General features: G+C 44.8%; 1 protein-coding gene across 2 annotated transcripts in view; it reads right to left on the reverse strand.

Annotated features, from left to right (window-relative positions):
• MYH9 (myosin heavy chain 9) overlaps positions 1-12,950 on the reverse strand; it is a 95,550-nt gene extending 82,600 nt beyond the window's left edge. The window contains exon 1 of one of the 2 annotated variants that reach the window (XM_073325086.2): positions 12,775-12,950. The gene's annotated coding sequence lies outside the window, so the exon portion shown is untranslated. Of the gene's footprint in view, positions 1-12,387; positions 12,408-12,774 lie in introns of those variants that run through there. The other variant, XM_078850629.1, reaches the window with a different exon arrangement.
• Between the last annotated feature and the right edge of the window lie 13,942 nt (positions 12,951-26,892).

Consider the following 26,892-nt stretch of genomic DNA (forward strand, 5'->3'; position numbering starts at 1 on the left):
GAAACCTGTCTGATAAACAGACTCACTTTGTGTATGCAGTTCACATTTTTAAGTTGTTCATATATTTGAACAAAATTCACAAATGCAAGTCATCAGTTCTTAGTTGAATTGGCCTACAAACTACTCTGTAGTTACAACCCACTAAATACATCAGCTTAGGACCTTCTATCAAGAAGGGCAGAACTCCATGTCTTGTTGGCATGACAAGACTCTGTCATTAGAGAACTAGTTTTACCGGCTGATGAAGATACAATTCAACCACAGCTAAAAATCTCTTCCCAATGGGAGAACTTGGATACTCTTTCCTAATGTAGAATTTTTAAAGAATCTGACCTTGAATAGCCTGGCTGATCTGAAACATTCATCAATAGACATGATAGGAGTCCCATTCAAATGCATGATCTGAGCAGTCTGTTCTTGCCTCGGTTCTGCTGATAGAACTATTTCTCTGTCCCCAGCCATCTGAACATAGTTTGTCAAAACCAATCACTAAAAGATAACCATATTTAAGAGATCTAATTATATAGCAGATGGTGCCGAACTGGAAAGTGCAGTATGTAGGTTAAGCAAGTGGTGAGAGTGTTAAAATGCATCATGTGACTATGAACTGAAAGCACCTTCTTGCAAGACTGCAGCGTCTACTATTCATTGTGAATGTTCCTCTGAATTTGCTGAGGAACTGTTTGGCCTCAGATCCTTAGGACTGATTAGTAAAGGCATAGAGGACCCAATGGCTAAGTGAGTGGAAAGATGAACAAGGGAAGAGCAAAAACAAGGTTATACCCAAGTTTGTAGGTAGGATTTTAGCTTGAAACCTCAGTTATCACTGAAGAAGCTACATTTAGTATTTCATGTCTGTTCCTAGGAGAACAATTTTCTGGATCCAACTACTAGCCCATCAAATCCAGTATGCTCGATAACATATATAGCCTGATGCTACAGACAAAGCCAAAAAAACACAGTGCACTCAGTCAACTATCTAATGCTGTAGACCACAGTGGGGGTGGGGGCAGGAATTCCATCTTGACTCTACTACACAGCCTCCTTAGAATTTAAGAGGTTCTTCATTATGTTCTTTGTACTACTGCACATTAAGTGCAAGGCACAGCATTAATATGTGCCCCTCTGCCCATGAGAAAAAATAATCCAGAAACTTTGAGGGCATTTTGGCATCACATATTCAGCTGGATAGAGTATGGGAGGATGGGGCAATAAATATGCGCGGTATCAAGAATCTTAGTGACAACAGGTTAAAAGGAGTTGGATTAACTGGAGGAGAGGGTTAAACACCAATGAGAAATTTTAAGTTCTTGGGTCCAAATATGGCAACTTCAAGACACTGAACCACTCCTACCCAGCTGGAAAATTAGTTCATTTCATATGTGCACTACCTGATTTATACAATGTTTAGGTAGTGAATGGCAAACTGGATTCTGGAAGTGAATAGTCATGTCCAGAAAAGAGACTTCTTTCAACCTTCTCTCTACCACACAACAAGGAATTTCTCGGATATGTAAATCTGAACTAGTTGATTGTCAAGGTCAATCATGAGATAGAAAGACAAGAATTAGTGTGTGTCTTACAGGTTCACTTGAAAGGTCTCCAGCAGGTATTTTCAGAATGATGAATATGGGACACATGCTTTTGGATGACCACCTTTAGAATTCTCTTAATTTGATCTCAAGCAGTATCTGGTAAGTGCATCAAGCAGCATTTCCTCACTCTAGAATAGTCCTTGTCACAGGAGGGTTGCTTTGGGACAAAGGTTTTAAGTAGGAATTCCCAAAATACACAAGTCATATAATAGTAAGACACTACCATCACAACTTATCTGGGTGATGGCAATGGTCAGTCACATTTCCCACCCCACGCAACACTGTTCAAACTAAGTCATATTACACTTTATAGTTGAGATAGTTGAGTCAAAGCTAAATAGGGCTTACAAAGCACACGCTGGGGTTTGAATACCAACTGCTGCTCACAGGGAGTGGCCTTGTCTTAACTTCAAGATCAGTCCTAAATCCAGCAAATCTAAGCTGGCTGCCACCCAACACTGTTCACTTGAAATAAATATTCCAAGATCACTATCGTGCATGATATGCTTTCTGCAACTGTTGTTTCTTATTAGTGATATACTGTACATGCCTTCTCAGCAAAGGACAGAATCCCTCTCCCAGAGACAGAATGCCCACAAGGAAAACATTCCAGAAGGAGAATACATACTTCATGACCACTGGACAGAGTAATCCCACTTATAGAGACAGCAGTAGTTTAGAAAACTGCAGCCCATCCCTGCTGTTCAAATGGTTTTGCTGGGGGATTGTTGCCTCGAGAGTCAGAACAAACAGCAAGAACTTTGACCAGACGTGTAGAATTCCTCAGGAATACTGCATTAGAGGGTGTAAGGACTTTCAGACAGTTTTAGCCCCTTGTTATCTCTGGGTCACTTTTCTCCCTTCTCTAATACTTTGCATTAGGCCTAATGAGAGTCTTTGGTGCTCAAAAAAGTTTAGTCAGATGCTTTAAGCCTGAGAACCCTCCAGCTGCTCACATTATAGTAGTAAATACACACATTTGCTTGTCACAGGGCGGGGCGGGCGGCAGGGATTAAGTTAATTACATCTAGTTTGAAGACAGTGAAGAAAAATAAGGTTGGCTACTTTTTGTGAAGCTATAGGGCACAAGGTCTTACCAATGAAAATATTGGTACAGCCTTATCATCCTGGCCTGTAGGTACAGAAATTGAATGCAACAGCATGTCAGAGAACTTGTTTTTACCATCCATACCAATAATATTTCAAATAAATATTTTAATTTTTCCCCTATCCATATAGAATGAAAACTTGAAGTTGTTTGGCAGCCATGTTCAAATGTGATTTCTACAATGGAAACAGAGTCTACGTCTCACCAGAAACACTATGGCCAGCTTGCTAGTTGGTTCTACTACACTATGACAGTCTATATACTGGACCTTTGTACCAAAAGTTGCCCACCTCTGTTTCAAACGGCTCAGCTCCACCATTGATAGCAACTGTGGAAATGTTGGACAGAAAAGCCTAACATAGCTAAGGCTTACAAGATCCAAGTTTGATTCTCAACATCACTCCCCATTCAGGCAGAGATTGGGAGACCCTCCCTTGGAAGCAGAGGTGAGCTCCAAAAAGAGGACTCATTAAGTATCTTCTGGCCAGGAAAACAGCCAAGATACTTTAATAGAAAATACCAAGCAGCCTTGAGGCTCAACAGGTATGTAGGGGCCAAGTGAAAACAACTTCAGCACCTATAAATACTGAGGCCCGGTCTACACTACAGAGTTAGGCTGATGTAAGGCATATTAGGTCAACCAGCTCTGTAAGCGTCTACACTAAAATATAGCTCCCACTGACGTAACTCGCCCACTACACCAACTTAACTCCACCTCCATGAGAGGTGTAGTTCTTAGGTTGATGTAATCAGGTCAACACACAGTGTCAGCATAGATACTGCACTGCTTACATCGACTGTTGCTCCCTTTCAAAAACAGTCCCACAATGCCCATCACTGGCAGTTAAATCCTGGTGAGGCTGACACAAGGCGTGTAGTGTGGAGGTTTAGAACCTGTTCAGTTACTGCAGTGGCTGTATGTCCATGTAATTTAGGTCAACTTAATTTTGTAATATAGACTTGCCCTCACACTCTGAAGACATATCTAACACCTGCAAGGCTTTGCACTGCTCCACCCCTGCATATTTATCTAGTTGAACCCTGTGTGCACCCCACACTTCGCTATTTCCACTTGTTTCTGCTATATTGAGCTTTCCCCTGCCATGACCTTAAGCTAACTTGCTTCTTCTGGTTAGTCTTCCAGCCCTGACCTTTGCCTTTTCCCTCCTTCCAAAGAGGAAAGGATTCAATTTTAATAAGGAGCCTAGCTGTGCACACAATAAGCCTCTTGATCTTTTACTGGTTTAGAACCTGTCCTCCCAAACCCTCCTCTTAAATGTTTTAGAGCAGTGGCTCTCAACCAGGGGTGCACATATCCCTGGTGGTACGCAGGTCTTCCAGAGGGTACTCAATGTATCTAGATCAGTGTTTCTCAACCATGGGAGTTGCAATCCCCACGGGGGTCATGGGACATATTTTGGGAGGGGAGGTGTTGCAAGTGCAGTCCATGTGGTATCGTGGTGGTAAGCAGAGCAATTGCCCAGGGGGCCCATGCCAGAGGGGGCCCTGCAAAGCTAAGTTTCATGCTTCAGCTCTGGGTGGTGGCAGGTCTCAGGCTTCAACCCCACCGCCCAGGGCTCTGACTTCAGACAAGGCTCACATGTATCATGCTGAAATGTAAGCATAAAATAAATTGATTGGAATATAAATATTGTAATCATATGATGAAAATGAGAAAGTAAGCACTTTCAGTAATAGTGTGCTGTGCCCCTTTTATTTTTATGTCGGATTTTGTAAGCAAGTAGTTTAAGTGAGATGAAACTTGGGGTACACAAGACAAATCAGACCCCCTGAAAGGGGTACAATAGTCTGAAAGTTGAGAACCACTGCTCTAGGGCACTTATCACCGTAAATATTTGAGTGCTTTTCCCACTTTGTCACCCCTCTTATGTCTCCTTTACTCTGGAAGCTCAGAGCAGGAAACTTGTTTTTACTAGTCTGAAGTGCCAGTGCTGCTCATAAGTAATGGTCTCCAAGTACAACAACATGGGGAGGGATTCAACTCCAGCACCAGGAAGTAGCTAACTCATGCTCACAGGAAACATGTTCCCCTTCCTGTAGGGGCAATAATTTGGAAAATATAATGTACCAGACCAAGTTTCAGTGACAAGTATGAGAGCATTCTCACTCCTCATAATCAAGGAGTAATAGCCTTCCCACATGGGCCACAATAAACTTACCCCATCCACAATGCTTATGGTGGAGAGGCTAAAGTCTACACGATTAATACTCCCAGTACCCAAACAAGCAAGAGACTGACAATTACTACATCTACCTTACAAATACAGAGTAGAGACATCACCCCACCATATTCTACCAATATCAGTTTCAGATACTGCCTTTTTGGCCTATATCGAAGAATCATAGTCCATACTGTCATAATCAGAGGTCCATAAAGGAAAATGTGAAGTATTTTACATGGCAATTACCAGTGGGGGCGGGGGGGGGGGAGGAGGAGAGAGATGGTTGATACAACTACATATTTCCAGATTTAATATTTACAATGCAATACATATCTCCATATATCAATGTAACGTTATTAAAAATCACATATTAAGTCTTAATGAAGTTATTTGCGAATTCCACTTTTAGGTGGCTGAATCATAACCACACACGAGTGTCAATATTACGTGTGTGTACACGCATTTCACGTTGCCTCCCATACAATGTCTTAAACTGCAAGCTCAAATTCTTCTGTACAAGACTTGTGTCAGGAAGTTAAAATAAAGCAGATAAAGAACATTTTAGCATGCAATAGAAAGTTTAAACTTTTATGATGTTCTAGTATTAACATTCATACTGCAATAGCACCTAAGGCAATAACCAGTTTGGCACCCCATTTTGCAAGGCATTCTACAGATACAGCATGACAGTCCCTGCCCAACAGAGTTTACAGCCAAAAAGCCCTCACTATTTCATCCTAAAGTTCACTTGGGAAACCATACCATTTTATAGTCAGTTACCAGCTACATTTTGGGGAAGGGGGGATTAAATAACTGTTTTTGTTACATTTCAGAGTACAAGATTAAACCATCACCATGACTATTACAGTGTTGCTGTAATATCAGATTAGTGACTCCAGTTCACTTCTGCTCAAAGCAGCACCAAGTATGCCACTAAAACCACTCAGACGCAAGAGCAGCCATCCTCTTAAGAGGAAAAGAGCCAGCATTCTAACAGTAAAGCCACCTGCATATCCTAGACATCCAGGTTGGTCAAGAGATAGCATAAACTCAAGTAAACAGGTGAAAACTCAAGGCACATTTAAGGAAGTTATTGTCTTAAATTGTGTTGTATCACTAAACCCAATTACAGAGAAGTAAACTACAAGAATATATTTTACTTAAGAATAAACAGGAAATTGCAATCTTGACTATCTGACAAGAAAAGCAGTTCCTATCTGAATACAAGAAACCAAAGTTGTAAGCTTTGCCTACACCAAAGATTTTTCTATCAAAAATAGAATCTGCCTTACATCCGCTTTGCATGCATTCAAATGAGAATTATAGTTCCTGTGTCTTAACCTACATCATATGGATTTCTTGCTGAGATTGATCAGTAAAACTGTAGCTTTTGATGAGCAACAGATTCATTCCGATCTTGATCATGACAAACGTTTCTAAACTGTTAAATTTCTCTCAACATATACTACTATTCATTTGTTACGGATTGTTGCTGGTCACCCATCCACCTGGCTCTAGAGTCTAGTCTTTACTAAAGTGCCTAAATAAGCTGCTTGTGTACATTTTAACTAGATACTAGTTTTCTTTTTGAAGGAAGATGAAACCTCAACCCCGAGCACAGAGCTCCAGCAACACAAATCCCACAGGAGTTATGAAATATGCCTTTGCATACCCTGCTCATACCACCTTTCCTCATCCAACATAATGCATATCTATTGCCTGTGTTTCCTGCTACTGTATGCAGTGTTGTTGTAACCATGTTGGTCCCAGGGTACGAGAGAGACAAGGTAGTGAGGTAACATCTTTTATTGGACCAACACTGGTTTGTGGAAGGTACAAGCTTTTGAACGATACAAAGCTATTCCTCACATATGGGAAACTCTTATTTCAGATACATATGCCAGGGAGTTCTATAGTTACAATTTTGTTGTGCTTAGACACACAGGTGACATTGACATAAGCAATACATAATGCAAGAGCAAAAGAACTAGTTTCTAAAGTAACTGGCAATGAAATTGTTCAGAGTTTCATTAATGGAAAATTGCAAACTCCGCTACCTCTTTGGTCTTCTTTAGGAAGCTCAGGGAAAAAGAAGCATGCTGCCTGGGACAGTAACAAAGTCAAGAGGCAATGACTGAAAGCAGGTATATGGTGTATGCTGTGGAGGGAATCTGGGTTGGTATCAGATCAGAGGTTGCTATGCCACTGCAGTACTCTTGGATAACAGAAATCAGTGTTGAGAAGATGAACATTTTGGGAACTCAGTACAACTTCCTACAGCCACTAAGTGACTTAAAAGGGTAAGTGTGCATGAAAGATAAACCATAATTAAACGTGGGCATAGAGATTAACTACAGGTTTGTGTTAATGTACTCCTAATTTACTAGGACACACCCATCAGTAATAACTTCCAGGGTAGACATTGCATTTGCAGGTGACTACATATAGTTGGTGTTATTGGATACCACTCCAAGATAGGTTGTTAGTTTCCACATCCTTTTGCACCAGAAGACTGAATTAGTCCTACCGGACAGCATGCTCAGACCAAAAAGAAACTGAGGATGCAAGGTCACCTCAAGCCAGCACACAACTAGATTGATTGCCAGCAAAAACAATGCTGCTGCAGGCAATGCAATACTATTACAGCTTTATCCCAGCCCACAGGAATTACTGAAAATTAACACAAGGAAAAACACTTATTATGCAAAAAGAAAAGGAGTACTTGTGGCACCTTAGAGACTAACCAATTTATTTGAGCATGAGCTTTCGTGAGCTACAGCTCACTTCATCGGATGCATACCGTGGAAACTGCAGAAGACATTATATACACACACACAGAGACCATGAAACAATACCTCCTCCCACCCCACTGTCCTGCTGGTAATAGCTTATTTAAAGTGATCATCAAGTTGGGCCATTTCCAGCACAAATCCAGGTTCTCACCCTCCGCCCCCTCCCCCGCCCCCCCCCCCCCACAAACTCACTCTCCTGCTGGTAATAGCCCATCCAAAGTGACCACTCTCTTCACAATGTGTATGATAATCAAGGTGGGCCATTTCCTGCATAAATCCAGGTTCTCTCACTCCCTCACCCCCCTCCAAAAACCACACACACAAACTCACTCTCCTGCTGGTAATAGCTCATCCAAAGTGACCACTCTCCCTACAATGTGCATGGTAATCAAGGTGGGCCATTTCCAGCACAAATCCAGGCTCTCTCACCCCCCCAACCCCCCGGGAACACACACACACACACAAACTCACTCTCCTGCTGGCAATAGCTCATCCAAACTGACCACTCTCCAAGTTTAAATCCAAGTTTATGCTGCTGTTTGCATATATGCTTTAAATTGCAAATAAACATCAGGCAAGTGGGTTAACAAGATATCCACATTAGAAGTCAGGAGGAACCCTCAGGGCCATCTAGCACCCTTCGGATTAAGCACTGCACTTACAATGAACAAGACCATGTTCAATTTTACATTCAGTCTGGAGGATTCAGACATCTTTCAGAAGAGGTTCACATCAGTTTCTGGACCTTGAAGTTTAGCTGTTAGAGAGCCTCTCCAGATTTTTGCACCATAACTCTTATTTAAAGAGGCATTAAGTCCTAGATTAACCATAGGAGTGTTCCTGTACCTCCAGCAGGTCCATTTTATGATCTCACCATGGTAAAGTCATACAGATTCCTAAAAGTTACATAATCCTGGGCAAGAGAAAGATTCAGAAGGCTACTCATACTCAAGAGTCTTAAAGTCATTCCAGCCTAATTAGAAGGTTAGAGGTAGCAAAACTCAGAAGAAACTAGTCACACCGTTCATCTCCCAGCAATTTAGTATATTGAGAAGGTCATGAGACTGACACCTCTCACAGACTGGTGTCCAATCAGTGTCTAAAATATTTCAGACACTATAGCAGCTCTCTCTCTCACATTTTCAAACAGCAAGCCATGCAGGCATGTACACTCATGTTCTCACCTTCATGGAGATAGTTTGGAAGAGAATTATCCTATGAAATAGGATTTATTGCATCATTTAATATGGCATTTTAAAGCAAGACCAATAAAATAATGCTTTGTGCTTTCATACTGCCTGTTACAGTACTAATACTAGGCCTCAGCAGTCAGACTAGGAGCATTTGCATTATCAGTACGCTTGACTGCTTTGAACACCTGCAGCTTTTGACTACACAGAGAACACCAGAAAAACTTACAACTTAAGAGAAGTACTAGTTACCATTTACTACAGAGTTTTAACACCAGACCTTCAGTCCCCTGGCATTTTTCATACCAGGGAAACAAATGCTTAGGAGGACATATGGGATAGGTTTACACTGCAATTAAAAACTCATGACTCACAGGTATGGGGTCACAGGACTCAGGCTAAGGGGCTGTTTAAGTGCAGTGCAGACACTGGGCTGCAGTACAGGCTCTGGAACCCTCCCACCTTGCAAGGTCCTAGAGTTCATGTCAAGGTTCCTTCCCCACTCTGAACTCTAGGGTACAGATGTGTGGACCTGCATGAAAAAAACCCTAAGCTTATTTTTACCAGCTTAGGTTAAAACTTCCCCAAGGTACAAACTATTTTACCTTTTGCCCTTGGACTTTATTGCTGCCACCACCAAGCGTCTAACAAATATATAACAGGGAAAGAGCCCTTTGGAAAAAAGTCTTTCCCCCCAAAATCCTCCCCAAACCTTACACCCCCTTTCCTGGGTAAGGCTTGATAATAATCCTCACCAATTTGCATAGGTGAACACAGACCCAAAACCCTTGGATCTTAAGAACAATGAAAAAGCAATCAGGTTCTTAAAAGAAGAATTTTAATTGAAGAAAAAGTAAAAGAATCCCCTCTGTAACATCAGGATGGTAAATACCTTACAGGGTAATCCCTTAAAACCTTAAGTTACAAAAAAGGCACAAAAACAGGAATATACATTCCTTTCAGCACAACTTATTTTATCAGTCATTTAAACAAAACAGAATCTAACACATATCTATCTAGATTACTTACTAAGTTCTAAGACTCCATTCCTTTTCTGCTTCAAAAAAAAAAAAAAAACCACACAGAAAGAGAGAACCTTTGTTTCTCCCCCCCCTCCAGCTTTGAAAGTATCTTGTCTCCTCATTGGTCATTTTGGTCAGGTGCCAGCGAGGTTATCCTAGCTTCTTAACCCTTTACAGGGGATAGGGTTTTTCCTCTGGCCAGGAGGGATTTAAAGGTGTTTACCCTTCCCTTTATGACAGCTCAGGTTTTTAATTGCAGTGTGGACATACCCATAGATTACTGATGTCTCCAAATTGAAGGCATATGTACAGTGCCTTCCCTAATGCTACATAGTAGATAAACCGTTTCCTGGCCTTCTCATTATTTACGAGCTGCTTTACAATGTAGGCTTAGTTGTGACAATACATCGACTTGTTTTCCTTAGCCCATTCTAAGGCAGCCAATGAGAAAAATTATGTATTCTCAACAGCCACAACCCCCGCCTCTCCTAGGATAAAGATGTCAAGCTGACAAGGGTCTAACTACTTTACTGAAGGTTTAACTTGAACCAAACATGAGGTAAGCAGAACCATACTCCTAGTATCAATGACCTAGAAAGTTTCCTCTGGAATAAGAGTAATCAGCAAAAAAACCTAATACAAGTATCAGTCATCCTATTATTTATATAGGAACAGATGTGCACTATATGGCCATGCAAGCCTGAGGACAAGGTCAGTACCTTCTCCTGAAAACTTACAATATCATTTCTTGGCAAGACAAGTTAAACATTGAGAGAGAGGACATTACACAAAAAATTCAACCTTGTTAGTCATATCCAGTTTAAAAGGTCCAGACATTTCACAGCTATTTATCTGGTACCATTCATGAGTCTACACTGATTCCAACAAAACTACTGAAAATCTTAGACAACTGATTTTTTGGTAGTGTCTGCCTGCAGACTATACATATCTGTTGAAGTAACCCAAGCTGCTCAGGAGAAACAATCCACTCCAACTAGCCTCTCTTGATGTGAAGCTTCCATGACTTAAGGTAAACTGTACAGTTTACTACAGATGTAGCTTCAGAGGCAATTTCACATGGCCAGAATACCTAGCCCAGTAGTATCATGTGCCTATCTACGACTGTTAGCATTATCCTGCACAACTTCGAAGTACTTAATAACCAAAGTAGCCCCACTTACTTTTATTAAGTGTCTTTTCCTCCAAATATTACCTCTCAACACCCCATGTAGCAGAAACATCTGTTTATCTCATCTCAGCGAAGCATAAGATTTTGAGTGCTACAACTCCAGAAAGTGAGCATATGAATCAATACAATGCTGCATCAAGGTTTGCAGCTTTCAATGGAGTGCCACAGATAAATTAACTTAGTCACATTGTTCCCTGGAGACTAAGTTAGAAAGTATCTTTACACAGGCAGAAACTGATTACAGGGCTTTTACTTTTAAGTTAAAAGTAACTCAAACAGCATCACACCTATGTGTAAGGGAAGAAATTGTATTTTAAGAATTACGGATGTGTGTTTTAATCTTAGAACACCATGGTTCCTCAAGCTCCACACCTCAATGCAAATTACTCTGCACCTTCTTTACAGAGAAGGGCAGGGCACCAGGGCTTGCTGGTTTGGACTTCTTCTAGGATAACATCCGTTCAGCTTCGAAGTTCAAACCTATCATGCGTTACTTAGCACATCAGTTTAGATAAGAGAGACCTGATAAACAGTTTTCAGAGTAACAGCCGTGTTAGTCTGCTCAAATAAATTGGTTAGTCTCCAAGGTGCCACAAGTCCTCCTTTTCTTTCTGATAAAGAGTCTCTCCCACAAAAAACTAGATTCTTAGCCCACTCTGGGTGCGGCAAGGCCAGAAAGACAAACAAGAAGAAAGCAATGCAGATAAGCACCAAGGTGATTCAGCAGGAGGACGGGGCTGGAAGAGGGTACCAGTAGCCATTGTGAGAACAGCCTCCTTAACCTGACCAGCGCACCTTGTTACCACGAAACTACACTGTGTATTCGGCAGAACAAGATACCGCTGCAAGGCTCATTTCACACCGCGTCGAGGCAGATCAGGACAGGAGCACTCCTGATTAAACCCACTGGGTACGTATAGGTTTCACCCACAAGGGCTGGGGAGCTGGTTTCTTTCTACGCCTAGCGGAGGCAGGTGGGTGACAATGCGGGAGGGTCCCCCCCGGTGCGCTGGAATGAGCTAGGAAAGCGCCGCGCTCTCCAAGCCTTTGCAGGCTGCAAGCTTCATCTTGCCCCTGTCCCTCCCTCTCCGCGGCGGGAGCAGCCGGAGCGAGGCGAATGAGGAAGTCTGGCTCGGAGGGCGGAAGCCAAGCCCATTGCAATGTCTGCAGCGGGACTGTCAGCCCGTGACTCAGGCGGGAGCCCTGACAGCTGCCAAACGCTCCCTTCGCCCGCCCGTTACTCGCGCTGGCCGGCGGGCGGGCGGGCTAGGGGGCAATGGTGGGGGGGGGGGTGAAGAGAAAAGTTACCCCGCGCGAGCGGCACTCCCCCACCGCCGGGCAGGGGCGGCCCAGCGCCACCCCTCCGCCACCCCCGCCGAGAGGCGCGCGGGCACGTGCTTCGCTGGCCCTGTGGGCAGGGCTGCCGCCGCGGTTGCCCTGCACGGGGCGGGGGCGACCTCCGTGCCCCCAGGGATGCCCCCTATCCGCTCCCCGGCCGACGGGGAGAGGCGGCAGGTAAACGGCTCTGTTGCCAGGCCGGGCAAACCCACGGCCCGGGCCCCAGTCCGCGGGCGACGCAAGCGGCTGCCAGGCACCGGAGCAGACCCGCCCGACCCAGCCCACTCTCAAAGCCGCCAGCGCCACCCTAAGAACCAAGCGCGAGCGCTGCGTTCCTCGTCCCCGCCCGCACCTCACCTGAGTCCGGCCAAAGCCTGGGAAGAGCCGCGGCGGCGGCGCCTACTCCTTGCGGTGAGAGACTGGTCCTCAGGGCCGGTTCCTTGCACAGACTCAGCGCTCACCCACCGCGCTGCTCCGGCTTTAACACCTCTAACTCCCCGGCACTGCGAGGTTTCAAGCCGGGCGGAGCGGCCGCGGCCAAGGAGCAGCTCCTCCCCCTTTCCATACAGCCCACCAATAGAAACACGGGCTGCTCCTGATTGACTCCGACCATAACCAACAGCGGTCGAGGAGGAGAGCGGCGCCTCTAGGAAGAGGGCGTAGCGTTCTTCGCTAACGCTCGAGAGTGAAGGGCCCAGCCAGTGGGCGCTCAGTCAGGGAGGAGCGCAGATTGACAACTAGTCCAGCCAATGAGAACAAGAGTAGGCCAGCCGAGAGTGTCCTGTTAGCTCGGGGAAGATCAGAGGAGCTGTTAGGCGGGGCAACTGTACGGGGCGGGAGGGGCAGAGAGTAACCTCCCATCCGTGCCCACAGTTACCACAGCCACACTCCCACAATCCCCTTCACCATCCCACACAGCCCCTTGGTGGGCAGTGCCAGGCCCCTCCCATGGCCCTTCACTCCACCTGCCTTCCCTCTGGCATCTCCTCCACCAGGGCCACCTGGGAGATCCCTGGGCCAGGTGCCACTGGGCCCATCCTGGAATTCTTCATCTGTATAAATCACAATTCTCTGCCAGTCGCTTTAAAAACTACGACCCACTGGCCAGTGCCAGCCGAAGCAGACCCTTTCTTTCACTGGGTGGTTTCCAGTGCCTTCCCTTTCTTACGCTGAGTATGCCTCAATATCGCCTTCCTTCTTTCTCACTTGGGGGCTGAGAGAATTACAGCCCAGGTTTCAGCCTCCTCTGATGGGGTATATTCCTGATCCTCCAAAGTTGTCTAGGAAAAAGATAGAAAGCAGAACCTAATACTTCTAATGTGAAAATAACTGGCTTTACATATCAGATATTTTTTACCCATTATTAAGGAGCAGGAAAGGGCACAGATATATGTTTTTTGTTTTACAATTAGTCTTTAAAAATAAGGAACCTTGAAAGGGATTAAGAAATGAATGGGGAAACAGAGCTCTGGAAGGATGGCGGTGATGTGACTGTGCTTTCTTGTGCATGCAAGAACATAGACAACAACACCCTTCACTTGCTGAAATGTAGAGAGCTGGGATACAGGGAGGCCACAGAAAAGGGGGATGTAATAGCCAAGATGAGAGGCGAGAAAGAATGGCTAAGGCTTTCAGAAGACAGTAGCAGTGAACCAAGAACAATATTGCAGAAGTATTGATAGGAATACTTAGCTATTAATTATTAGGGTTGGGGTTACTATATATGTGTCAGGCACTTTATAGGTAAATACAAATACAAGGTACCACCCATACGGAGCTTGTCACAACAGCCCTGTGTGGTAGGAAGATTCACAGGCATGGGCAATGCAAAATAAAGAAAGGTCAAGGGTCATCTAAGCTTATCTACAGGAGAGGCAAATGAGAGAGGCTTCAACTGAAAAAAGAAGTAGAAGAAATGAAGATGTGTTTGAGCAAGCATTTCTTGCCCAAGAGAAGCACTTCTCTCTTAGATTTATCTGAAGGAAGTTGGAACAAAGCTACAAGTTTACTTGATCAAGACACAAAAGGTGGAGTGGGAGAAGTCAGTAAAGGTGGTGAAAGATATGTACAGCTAAGTAACAGATATAAAAGTGGTATTGTTAACGATACAGAATGAGAGAGAAGAATGCTGGTGGAAAAGAATAGGAGGGCTGAAAATTTAACTCTGTGGGACCTCATACAGGACAGGTATTGGTGCAGAAAAAGAGCTACCAGCAGAGACAGAGAATGCAAGAGAGGTAGGACAAGAGGGAACCAGGGACATATCCATAATCAACAGTATTCATGTGGCCCAAGATGATGTCCATTATGTCCAAGGATACATGTAGGAAAGAGAAAGAGCCATCAGTAGCAGCATAAAAAAGGCTGTTTACTTCTGGAGAGTAGTTTAAATTTTGTGGCTGGAGTGAAACTGAGATTGAAAATGGTCAAAGATACTAATGTGCAATAGGCTATTAAAGAATGAGAGGAAGCTGCCTTCTCAGCCACTTGGCTGAGAAAGGAAAAGATTAGAGAGGGGAGAGTAGTTAGGACCACAGTTACTGCACTTTTGCGCCCTCTTTTCCCTCCTGGAAAAATGTCTAATTTCTTTAGAACACTCTTAATTGTTCTCTAATGCTAATATTTCTGTGTGTAAGGTGATTCAGATTTGAAATGGCTAGTTTCCTTTGCTTGGTTATTTGTTTGCACCAGATGCCAGTTACACTGTACAGAGGCGTTTGTTTTGTGGTGGCAGCAGTCACCCTGAAAAGGAGGCATACATATGAAAGTGTAATCAGAAAGTTTTCCTGTGAAGCCATGCAGGTTGAGGTGCACCTGTTATGTCCTAAAAGCTCATGAGAGTTTTATTTGATCCTTCTGACCAGTTCCAATTATAACGTTTATTGATGGACAATATGTGCAAACAGCATCCATTTGGAAGAACAAATCTGCCACTGTCTTTATCTGAATTCTAAGTCCTCACCTCCTCAACAACTAACCAGTAGTATCTAGAATTACCCAGTGTCAGGAAACACCTCTTTCCTAGTCAAGAAAGAGGTTCTAGAATTCCAGGTTCTAGAATTCGGAAGCACATCTTCTCCTAGGCAATTAGCACCCAGAGTTACAATTGTCTCCTCACCAACCAATCAGCTTCCAGGGCATTCCAAACTATCAGGGATTGTGAATTGTTCAAAACATTGTCTCCTCTCACCTGTGTTCAGGAATCAAACCCAGGTCTCCCACATAGTGCCAACCCTGTACATTTTGAAATGCAATCACATCATCTATGCAAGATTTCCTGTCTAATGTGGTGAATGTAATCTTCCATACATATTGACTGTCAGGGGGTACTCCATGGTCATTCTTTTTTCAACTGAAGTATTGCTCTGCATAGAAAATGGAAATACCCTTTTTCCTTCCCTTACAGACACAAATCCTGCCCAACTCTGATTTCTCTTTAAGCTTGCCCTTCAGTTTGCTTTAATGGATTTGGCACCATGGTGAGTGATCCAGCTCTAGAAGCACACTGTTCTGGGGGTGTTTTGCTCGGCAATCACTTGATTGTTCTCTGGAAGTCGGTGACTATGCTCTAGACCAGGTGTGCTCAGTGCATGTAATGAGGCAGGCCACCAGACATGCTCTGTGCATATCCTGCACCAGGTCAGATATCTCGATGGCTTTAATGTGCTGTGACAGGCATGTAAGGCACTGGGCCCAATATTTTAAGTGCAACAGTTTTTCTTAGGCTAATCTAGGATAGCTCAGGTTTGAGGCTCATTGGCAAGGCACTCGTGTGTATGTAAACTTGCACTTCTCTTGCCCAAGCTGTACCATTCCTGAGATAAACAGGGGAATCAGTCTCCACACCTGTCAAATAGGCCAGCATCTTTGGCCAGCAACTAAGTACACTTTAATAATGAAAACACTTTCCTAATGTTTTGCAGATAAAATATCTGCTTGTATTTTGCCGTGTTTCTAGCCAAAATTTAATAGAATAAAAGAAGAAGAGAGACAAGGGAGTAAAGTTGTTTACCTCAGAGAAGGCGTATTGCTAAATGCTAACCACAGGGACTTTGTTAAGAAACCACATGTGCACAGAACTACAGAATGTCACAACGTAGTATTGGTAAGAGCTCTGTGGCATCTGAAATACCAACAAAGGGAGCTTCACTGAAAGTCCAAAATTAAGGTCCCTCAAGAATGCTCAGTATTGGCTTTATAAAGCTGTAGCAAGTGCTGGTGGCTGCTATTGGTGCAGCTTATAGCTTGAGTTCACACACCATAACAAAAGGAGACAGCACTTTGGAGGCAGATGCCTGGGAGAATGGAACAACATGCATTATGGACTTCTTCGTTTACTCCCTCTTTCCCTCTGTGCCCTGAACTGTATCTATTCAGTGCCAAATCTTTTTGGGAAATAGTCATCACTTGTTAGAGAGCACACAACTTCTCTTTCCTATATATGCCCATGCCTCTCCACTCCTCTTCAGTACAAGAACCAGATTTCAGCTCTTTGATCATTGGCGGAGGAGAACCATGAACTTAAAAACAAGAAACAAGACTGGTTCCATGTCCTAGAGGTTAGAGCTTTAGATGACCTAGGTCACCTGAGCTTGAGTTTTGGTTCTGCTCACTTGAGTTATGGCAGGGGCCCAAGAGCACTCTGCAAAGCTGTGCAGAAGTTGTGGGCTCAATGGCTTGTCCTAGTGTGTCACTCTTGAGGCCAGAGGGAATGTGCATGATGCGCTGTAGTTTTAATGCAGTATACTGCCTATAAAATACAGCTGCTTCATGCCAGTCTATGGTAAAATCCTATCAAACGTGCCCCCGCAATCCACTCACTCTTGCACTAAGTGAATGAATAGAAAGATTCTTCATAACCTGCTAAACTCCTACCCCATCACCACAGTTCCTGCTTCTGCTTTAACAAAGAAGAAAACTGTGGTCATTTTCTTAACACATTCGTGGCAAAATCCACAGCAGAATATCACATGCAGGCAACATCTCTGCTCTCAGTTGAGTGGGATGCAATTAACAGGAGAACCTCGTTGTTACATGTCTAGAGTGTTTCCCCTGCACCCCAGCAGTCCTCCCCAGCAAATGACACATACTGCAGTGTAGAAACTACCATTTTGGGGGATAATGTTACAGCACAGTTGTACCTTGACACAACTGAAACATAGTTTTATCTTCTCCAGAAATGTATCTAAATGAAGGCTGTATTCCCATCTCAGGCAGAGGACAATCTTGTCAGGTCTGATGACCTGAGCTCTGTTCTTGGAGTTTATGATTTCCTCCAAATGCTGTGTTGGGATTATAACTGCATGATGTGAAGCTGGAGAGACCACATTCCTGACCTAATACACTCACAAGGATGTCTCAGAGCATGCTTACAATCTAAACTACTCTACAAATTTCTAATGTGCCCATTATTGTAATTTTTAAGAGCATGCACAGTGCTTGTTTTTTACCTCAGTTTGTCCCCCTCCTTCTCATTTCCAGCTCCTCTTGCCCCATTTTCTTCCTGTTCAGCATTTGCTACCTGGCTTTCAATCTCGTGCAAGGCTGTCATCCAGTGAAACTGCACAAAAGGTCCAACAGAGGTGAGAATCACTCCGCAAAGGTATCTATGCGCCAAAGACTAGACCTGTGAGCTGTCTACCTCTCTCCGGTTCACCCAGACCTCACCAGAACATCTCTAGAACACATCCTGTTGCCTACATAAGACAAGAATAAAAGGAGTACTAGTGGCACCTTAGAGACTAACCAATTTATTTGGTTAGTCTCTATGGTGCCACTAGTACTCCTTTTCTTTTTGCGAATACAGACTAACACGGCTGCTACTCTGAAAAGACAAGAATAGTGACTCTTTACTTCTTAATACTTATTTTAATAGCAAATTGGCCAGTGAGAAACACTCTAATCTTAGGCCTATACGTCATATCCTCATCTCACCACTGCTGTCTCACGCTTCTGTGGCTTTACAATTGTTTCAGGACCTTTCTCAGCATCTCAGACACCTCCTCTTCCTCCTCCCCTTTCTTGGAGGAAGTAAGAAATGCTTCAGATTCCTGAGTTTAGAAGGACGTGGGGGCATTCTTCTTACTCAGCAAAGGGATAAAGCTGAGAAGAGCAGAATAATATCCTTCCCAACCCTCCTGCCGCCCAGCCATCATGTTTATGGAACTGGAATGGCAAACAAACTTGCCTGCCTACACAGGACACTGAGAAAAATGACTCTTAAAGTAATTGTAAGATCCAGCTAAGTGCTGCTTCTCTCGCTTCTGCCTTGTTGAGCTATGTGGAGATTTCTGTCAGAGACACTACCTTTCTTTCTAGGGATTCAGGCTGAGTCTTGGGGGAGGTAAAATGCAGCAGAATGAGTCCAGTCACTAGACTGGGAGACTCAGAGAATTGGTTAAAGTGGTGCCATTTGGCAGATATAACTGTGCTCTTTCTAGTCCAACAACCCAGTAACATGAATGGTGTTTAACTATTTCTTACATTGTTTTGGTGCTTTTAAGTCTCAGTTATTTTCTATGGGCCTCTGACTGAAAGGCTAAGTAAGGAATCTAATTGGAGACTGTTGGGTTTTTTTTAAATCTCTTTTCTTTCTTCCCAAGGTTCAAACAGTGGGAGCAGAGGAAAAGAAGTTAGTCCTGGGATTCAGTGGAGTGGAAGGAAGGGTGCCCCCAGATTTGGTATGGCACCTCTCCTTTCTTAGGTTGCCATATGACCATTTGTTCTGTTGACACTGCTTTCCCAGTTAACATTAGGTTTGGTGTTTGCCTTGGGCTTAACCTTCAGTGGTAATTAAGACCAAATATTTGCTCACACTAAAATGGCTCTGTGGTTTTCATTCTACCCTATTGACTGGGGACAAAATGACAATAGCCTGAAATATTCTATTGTGTCCCAAAGGTCCCAGGAGTGAGGAATTTTCCAGTACTGTAGGAGTCATTTTGAGTCTTATCATGACTTTGCTGTCATGCTGCGGATCACAACCTTGGTAGCTTATAGCTATCCTCAATTAAAGAGACTGCGTCTGGCTGCCAGCGATCAAATTGGTCCAATCAAAGCCATTCTTTTTGGCTTTGGATATAGTACCAAAGGTGGAGCTACAGTTCTGGTAACCAATGAGTGTTGGTGTGTGGAGAGGTGGTTCAATATCCCTTCCCAGTAAGTATTCACCCTCATCTATGGGAATTATTTAAGCTGCATTCTTTGTTTATCAGGGATGCTACATACTTTATGCATGCAGCTCAACTGCTTATGCTGCAGGTCTTATAAACACACCCACCAACCCTTGATATCACACATTGCAAGCTTTATGCATTTGGAGTCACTACATGCTTTGTTCAAGTATCCCACCTGCTTCTCTGCCAAGATTCCCTCCCACATTTGGGACTTTTCTTCTGCTCTCTAGCAAGCCTCCTCGAATCTCCTACTACATTGCCAGCTTCTCCTGACTCCCACTATCAGCTTGGACCATTCTGTACTGCCCAGCCATCTATTCCTCGCCCTGCCTTCCTTCTGAAACACATGGCCAGAGTGGAGAGCTGAGTACAGCTGAGCTGCAGCACCTGTTCCTTGTTCTCTTTAACTCATGTGTGCTGTCAGATGGGCAGAGGCAGCCTGGGGACAACAGGTGGTTGAACTGACAGTATTCCCATCCGAGGCAGAGGCATTAGCACTGTGCGAGGTGGAAAGATAGCTCTGGAGACTCACGGAGGAGTTATCACTTTAGGAGGTGGGTGATATTGATGGAGATACACAGAGGTGTCTTCCCCTGCAGGAAGTTATCTTTCAGCAGAGCGGCAGACAGAAGCTCCCATTAAACCACCTGATCTTTTAATTCCATTCATCAAAGCACCTGCGGCTTCCATTTCCAGCGATAAGCCTAGAATGAAGAAAGCATCCTGAGTGTTTTAATAAACACACAGCCCCAGTAAAGAGTAGTGAGGAACCCATTGGCCCCTGGGCTGGCACCAATTCCACGTGTATTTCTCAGATATCAGGAAGTATGAGAGTGTTGGATGAACCAAGGCCACAGACAAGATGGAGTCGGGGCCTTTTGTTGGGCTTGGGACATTCCACAACTTGAAGTGGGGGAAGCAGGTGAATGGACTCCTGCCGGGACCAAGGTCTGCTACTTTCTACTCTGGTTTGTTAGAATGATAAAGGTATTTGGGGAGATTATTCTTGGAGCTAAGGAAAATGTGGTGAAAATGCAAAACATGAAATAAAAAGATAAGCCAATTCCCCTCCACCCAGTGAATCAATAGACCTAAGTCAGGAAATATTCTTGTCCACTCCCTTTTTCCATTGTCTGTTTATTCATAACTTACACGTATGTAATGCATGCTGAAACCACTTGTTATTCTGCTGCTCTGCTTCCTATAGATGCAGTTTGACAACCATGAAGTCTAAGTACCTGCATGGTTTGTTAGTTTCACAAAGGCCTATACTGCTCTTTGAGTCTTTATAAATAAATGTAGATGTATAAAGACCTATTGTCTTGCTGCACAGCTTCTGAATTTCAAAAAACTACTCCTTTAGATGTGGGAGGGAAGAAGTAGAAAGATGAAAACAAGGGATTCAACTTTCCCACAAAGAGTCTCCTACCAAACACCACAATCCAGAAAACCATCTACAGCACCCCCCACACCACAACCACTGTGTGAGGTCCTACACATCACAGAGAATGAGCCTAGTGTTAAACGGGCCCCGCAAGAGACATTTCAAACATTGGGGTTGTGCTATTTTGTGCTTAAGAAAACAAAGGTCTAAAAGGATTCTTCCTCCCCTGCAAAAAAACCAAACCAAACCAACCAACTAAACAAACAAAAATGGTGTGTGGGTTCCACTTCTTTTTTTACCTTAGGTATATTAGGAATGCCGAGGCTGTGATCTGGTTTTGTTAGAGCAGTGGTTTTCAACCTTTTTTCATTTGCGGACTCCTTAAAATATCAAATGGAGGTGCAGACCCCTTTTGAAACCTTAGACATAGTCTGTGGCCCCCCAATGGTCTGTGGCCCACAGATTGAAAACCATTGTGCTAGATGATCTCTTGGATATTTCAGAGCATGTTCAGGTGGGGTGTGGAACCTCTAACAAAGACTTCCTTGTGGCGTGTTCATTACGCACTGGAATTCACAAATAGACATAGACTCTTAAAGAGTATCCTTTCCCCTCTTAATAGCTTAACTTTCACTTTCTTGTGATGTCATTATGCTACTAGTCCTCCATGCACCATAGAGTCTCCAAAGGCAGACAAGACAGGGACGTGTAACGTAAAAATCAAGCAGAAAAAGAAAGGACAGGAAAATTTTAAAATTCCCTTTTACAACATAAAGATGCACAAAAGGATTCAGGCTCTTTGCAGGCCACCTTTAAAAGTCTCCTTTCAAAAGAGAATCCTGATTTTGTGTTTCCTGGGATGGACTCTGTGAGGAAGGGAAGAACCTGCACTAGATTTCTGTGCGCCTGGGATGGACTCTGGGTGCAGCCCCCTGGGAGGAGAGGCAGAAAACTAAGGGTGGCTGAGAGCTGTGACCCCTCCCATCACTCTCCATTAATTGGGCTTTTAAGGCAGAGTGCCCTGCTTGGCGCCCAGTGTATTCCTTTCATCTTCCCTGCTCCCTGAGTGGCTGCTCAGCATGCCTTCAGGCACACAGCAGCACAGAGCTCCAGCAGGGAAAGGCGCGGCCTCTGCCTTCCCCCTGCAAACTAAGCTTAATCCTGATAACGAACGATTACCTCACCGTTTGGCACCAGACCGTCTAAGGAGCGAGGGGCCAGGCACATGCACATTAGCACCCCCTCCCTCCAAGCGAGGAACTGGGCTCACAGTGGTGCAGAGGGTGGGGCTACCTATGGGCTCAAAGGGGATTTTTCCTCCCCTCACCTGAAAGCAGTGCCCTGCTGCAGTGACTCCAATGCCAGGAAACCTGGATGAAAGCTGCCAGGTCCTAATGCTAGGTGTATTCCAACCTTGGTTTATGGGAAAAGGCGGAGCGATGCCCTTTGACCCAGGATCATGAGGGAGCCGCTTCATGATTCAGTCAGGAAGAGAGGATGTGTAGCACCACACCCTGGTTCCCAACTTCTCTAAGGACACGTTTCCAAAGACTCCTGTATGTGGGTGCCCCAAACAGCACAAGTAGATGCAACGCGCCCACATCTGAGCTTTTGGGCTCAAAAAGTTCCCTTTGCATCCATTCAGCTGCCCAAAAAGCAGGGGAGGAGTGAGAGAGAGAGAGAGAAAGTGTGTGTACACAACATTCAGCACAATAGGGCCTTCAGCCTGGTTAAGGCCACTGGGTCATAATAGGATCTATGGCTTCTGGACTGCAAGAGGATATGGAAAGGATTATTATTTAAGCTTAGGGCAAACCCATTATTCACAACATCAGAACTCCCAAGTAGGAGCATTCTTATTCTTCCCTCTAGTTAGGGTGTGTCCCATTGTAAACACCCCTGTCTTTCCCTGAGCAGAAGGTTGACCCACTGCCTCCCCCTATCAAGACAATTCCCATTCCTCCTTGTATTAGGGCACCTATGACATGAGCACTTCTGTCCCTGCTTGTATGATTATATGTATTACACTAGCATCTGGAGACCCTCCAGCAAAGTTCAGGGCCACATTGTGCTTGGTGCTGTACAAACATAAATGAGGGAACAGTCCTTCCCCAACGAGTCTACAGTCTAAATAGACAAGACAGATAAAGGGTGTGAGGAGAAACAGAGGCACAAAGAGTGGAAGTGACTTGCCTTCGGTCACACAGCAAGGTACAAGTGGAGCTGGGAATACCACCCAGGTGTAACAGTGCCCTGGTCCTGGGACACATGCATGTGACCCAGCGGCCTGGTCAATGCTCTGACTGACTGGCTGAGTGAGGTAACCAGGGGTCACATGACAGCTTGGTGGCAGGGAGATGCAGGGCTGGGGTAAGGATCCGGAAGAGACTTTTGGGAAGATCAGGCAGCAGGCCCTGACTATCAAGGAGAAATTAGAGAGTCTAGGAAAGATTTGTTTTGAGATGTGCTGACACTGTTTTGTTACAGAAAGAAACCCCAAAGAAGAGGACAGAAGTTCTGCTGCTCTTGGGAACTATATTTGACATATTGGCCAGTGAGTTGGCCCACCAGGTCTCCTGACTCCCAGTCCAGTGCCCTGTCCACTAAACCACATTGTTCTCAGACTACACTGCCTTTTTGTTATCTGCATCTGGCACTTATCTGGCCACTGCTACCATAGCATCCAAGTGCCTCGCAATCTTTAGTGCCTGTCTCCTCACAACACCCTGGGGAGGTAGGGCAGTGCTATTAGCCCATTTTATAAATGGACAACTGAGGATAAGTGACTTGCCCAAGGTTACACACGACATCTGTGGTACAGCAGTGATTTGGACAGTTTCCCAGGCCCAAGGCTACTGCATTAATCACTGGACCATCCTTCTTTATTGGAGTGTGTCCTTCCATGCATACAGGAGGTCTCCTCTATACTTGGTCACCCCTACCAGGAACACACTGCATCTTCAAAAGAGGGATAAGCCTTTGGGGAGCATATTTTCCTTTGCAGGACTTAAGGACTTGTTATTTTCTCTCTCTCTCTCTCTCTCTCTCTCTCTCTTCTCTGCTGTCCAATTTTGTGCCTGCTGAGCTTTTTCCTTTCTCTTCCTGTCCCCTCCCCCACAAGTAAAACAGCTCACTTAAAGAACAAAAGCGCCATCCTTGCCAGTGGCGAAAGGGCAACAGGCACCGCAGCCGCTGAATAAAAACACAGTAACCATGTGAGAGAGTTACTATTGTTGAGGTATTGACCCCAGCAAAGAGAACAGAGAATCAGGATATGTGTGTGTGTGTAATGATTGCACAAGGCAAACGGCACAGAGAATCAGGCTCTGTGTGTGTGTGTGTGTGTGTGTGTGTGTGTGTGAAATGATTGCACAAGGCAAAGAGAACAGAGAATAAGGCTGTGTGTGTGTAATGATTGCACAAGGCAAAGGGCACAGAGAATCAGGCTCTGTGTGTGTGTGTGTGAAATGATTGCACAAGGCAAAGGGCACAGAGAATCAGGCTCTGTGTGTGTGTGTGAAATGATTGCACAAGGCAAAGGGCACAGAGAATCAGGCTCTGTGTCAGAGAATCAGGCTCTGTGTGTGTAATGATTGCACAAGGCAAAGGGCACAGAGAATCAGGCTCTCTGTGTGTGCATGCACATATAGACATGCTATTTTGGAAAATACTGTCTTCATGGAGCATGGGTGGGGAGAGGAGAGTAGGTCACTCCAGACAGGAAGCAGGACCTGACTTGGAAAGGTGCCCTAGTTAGTTCATACTCATGAGGAGGCAGGTAATGACAACACAACTGTTTATGGTTCTTTGTGACAACTGTAGCCTTATATGGGCAAGGGAGACTTTCACAGAGCTCAGCAGAGGCGGAGCCTCAAGGGCCACTATTTGAACATGTTGCTCCCATGCTACATGTTTGAGAAGCCCACTGACCTCTTTCCTGGGAAAATCCCTGGGAACCCTCACTGAATCCAGCTGTTCAAATCTCTGAAAGTACAAAGAAACCACCCATCCCTACTTCCCCCACTTCTTCCCCCGCATACCTCCGGCAGACTGCAGCTACATCGCAGCAAAATGACCTCATCTGTGACCTCCACAGTATCTGGGGAAGTGGGCTGGAGAGCACCCAGCATCAGAGATCGGAAACCAATTCCCATCTGGTCGTGATCCTGGGTTAACAATCACAAGGAAAACTTTTCAGACACTTGCGACCCAGTGCAGGGCTACAGCCGGCAAGCTGACATACACGCCCACATCCTAGCTGATCCACCCCTCCTGGCACATGCCTGCAGAGTCCTCCTGATCTCCCTGGGCACATCTGCCATTATGCACACTTTGACCCTGTTCCTGCTGGCCGACCAAACTGTGCTAGAGACGAGTTACAAATAAATACAAAGACAACAGTCATAGTTTTCAGAGTAGCAACCACACACCATACAACAGAACCACTAACCCAGGAACCTATCCTTGCAACAAAGCCTGTTGCCAACTGTGTCCACATATCTATTCAGGGGACACCATCATAGGGCCTAATCACATCAGCCACAATATCAGAGGCTCGTTCACCTGCACATTTACCAATGTGAGATATGCCATCATGTGCCAGCAATGCCCCTCTGCCATGTACATTGGTCAAACTGGACAGTCTCTCCATAAAAGAATAAATGGACACAAATCAGACGTCAAGAATTATAACATTCAAAAACCAGTTGGAGAACACTTCAATCTCTCTGGTCACTCGATTACAGACCTAAAAGTGGCAATAGTTCAACAAAAAAACTTCAGAAACAGACTCCAACGAGAGACTGCTGAATTGGAATTAATTTTCAAACTGGATACAATTAACTTAGGCTTGAATAGAGACTGGGAGTGGATGGGTCATTACACAAAGTAAAACTATTTCCCCATATTTATCCCCCACTGTTCCTCAGATGTTCTTGTCAACTGCTGGAAATGGCCCACCTTGATTATCACTACAGAAGGTCTTCCCACCCCCCACCCCCCACTCTCCTGCTGGTAATAGCTCACCTTAAGTGATCACTCTGGTTACAGTGTGTATGGTAACACCCATTGTTTCATGTTCTCTATGTATATAAATCTCCCCACTGTATTTTCCACTGAATGCATCCGATGAAGTGAGCTGTAGCTCACGAAAGCTTATGCTCAAATAAATGTTAGTCTCTAAGGTGCCACAAGTCCTCCTTTTCTTTTAACAGTCATAGTGAAGCAGGTACTGTTGCTACACACAGAACATGCCTGACTAGGGTTGCCAGCAGTCCCCCATTACAAGGGACGTCCTTTATTTTTTAATCTCGGTCCAACAAGATCAGGAGTTGCTGAGTGCTGCAAACAGACATACCCCTGCAAATGTAGGTGAGTACTGCTTATTAATTATTATTATTATCATGGGTGGCGGGTGAAGCTTCCCTTGGGGAGATTAGCCCCCTGACCTGCCTCTTTGACCAAGGCCATGTGGGGAAGGGCTGAGAGTTCCCCCTCCCCCCGCACACTGGCAGGCCCTGGCTGGGGGGGTCGGGGCCACAGAGGCGGGGGGGCTGAGAGCTCTGCCCTGGGTGGGATCAAGCTCTGAGCCCCAGCCAGGATCACAGTGGAGCTCTCAACCCCGGCCAGAACTCCAAGTCTGCAGTTGCTCAGTGCTACAAAAATCAGCAAGACAAATGTAGGTGAGTGCTGCTTATTAATTAATTAATTCATCATTATTTTTATGGGTGGCGGAGCCCTTCACCCAGGCCAGGGGGCCGCAGCAGCGGAGCTTCAAGCTTGGGGCCCCTCCCCCCGTTCTGCCCCTTCCCCTGTGGCCCTGCCCCCATTCCACCGCCCCTCCGCCCCCACACTCCCTTGAGGGCCCTCCTCGCTGCGGCCCTGAGATTGGAAAAGCTCAGTGTGAGAGTTCCTCCA

This window comes from Lepidochelys kempii, chromosome 1 (assembly GCF_965140285.1).
Source record: "Lepidochelys kempii isolate rLepKem1 chromosome 1, rLepKem1.hap1, whole genome shotgun sequence".
NCBI lineage: Eukaryota > Metazoa > Chordata > Testudines > Cheloniidae > Lepidochelys > Lepidochelys kempii.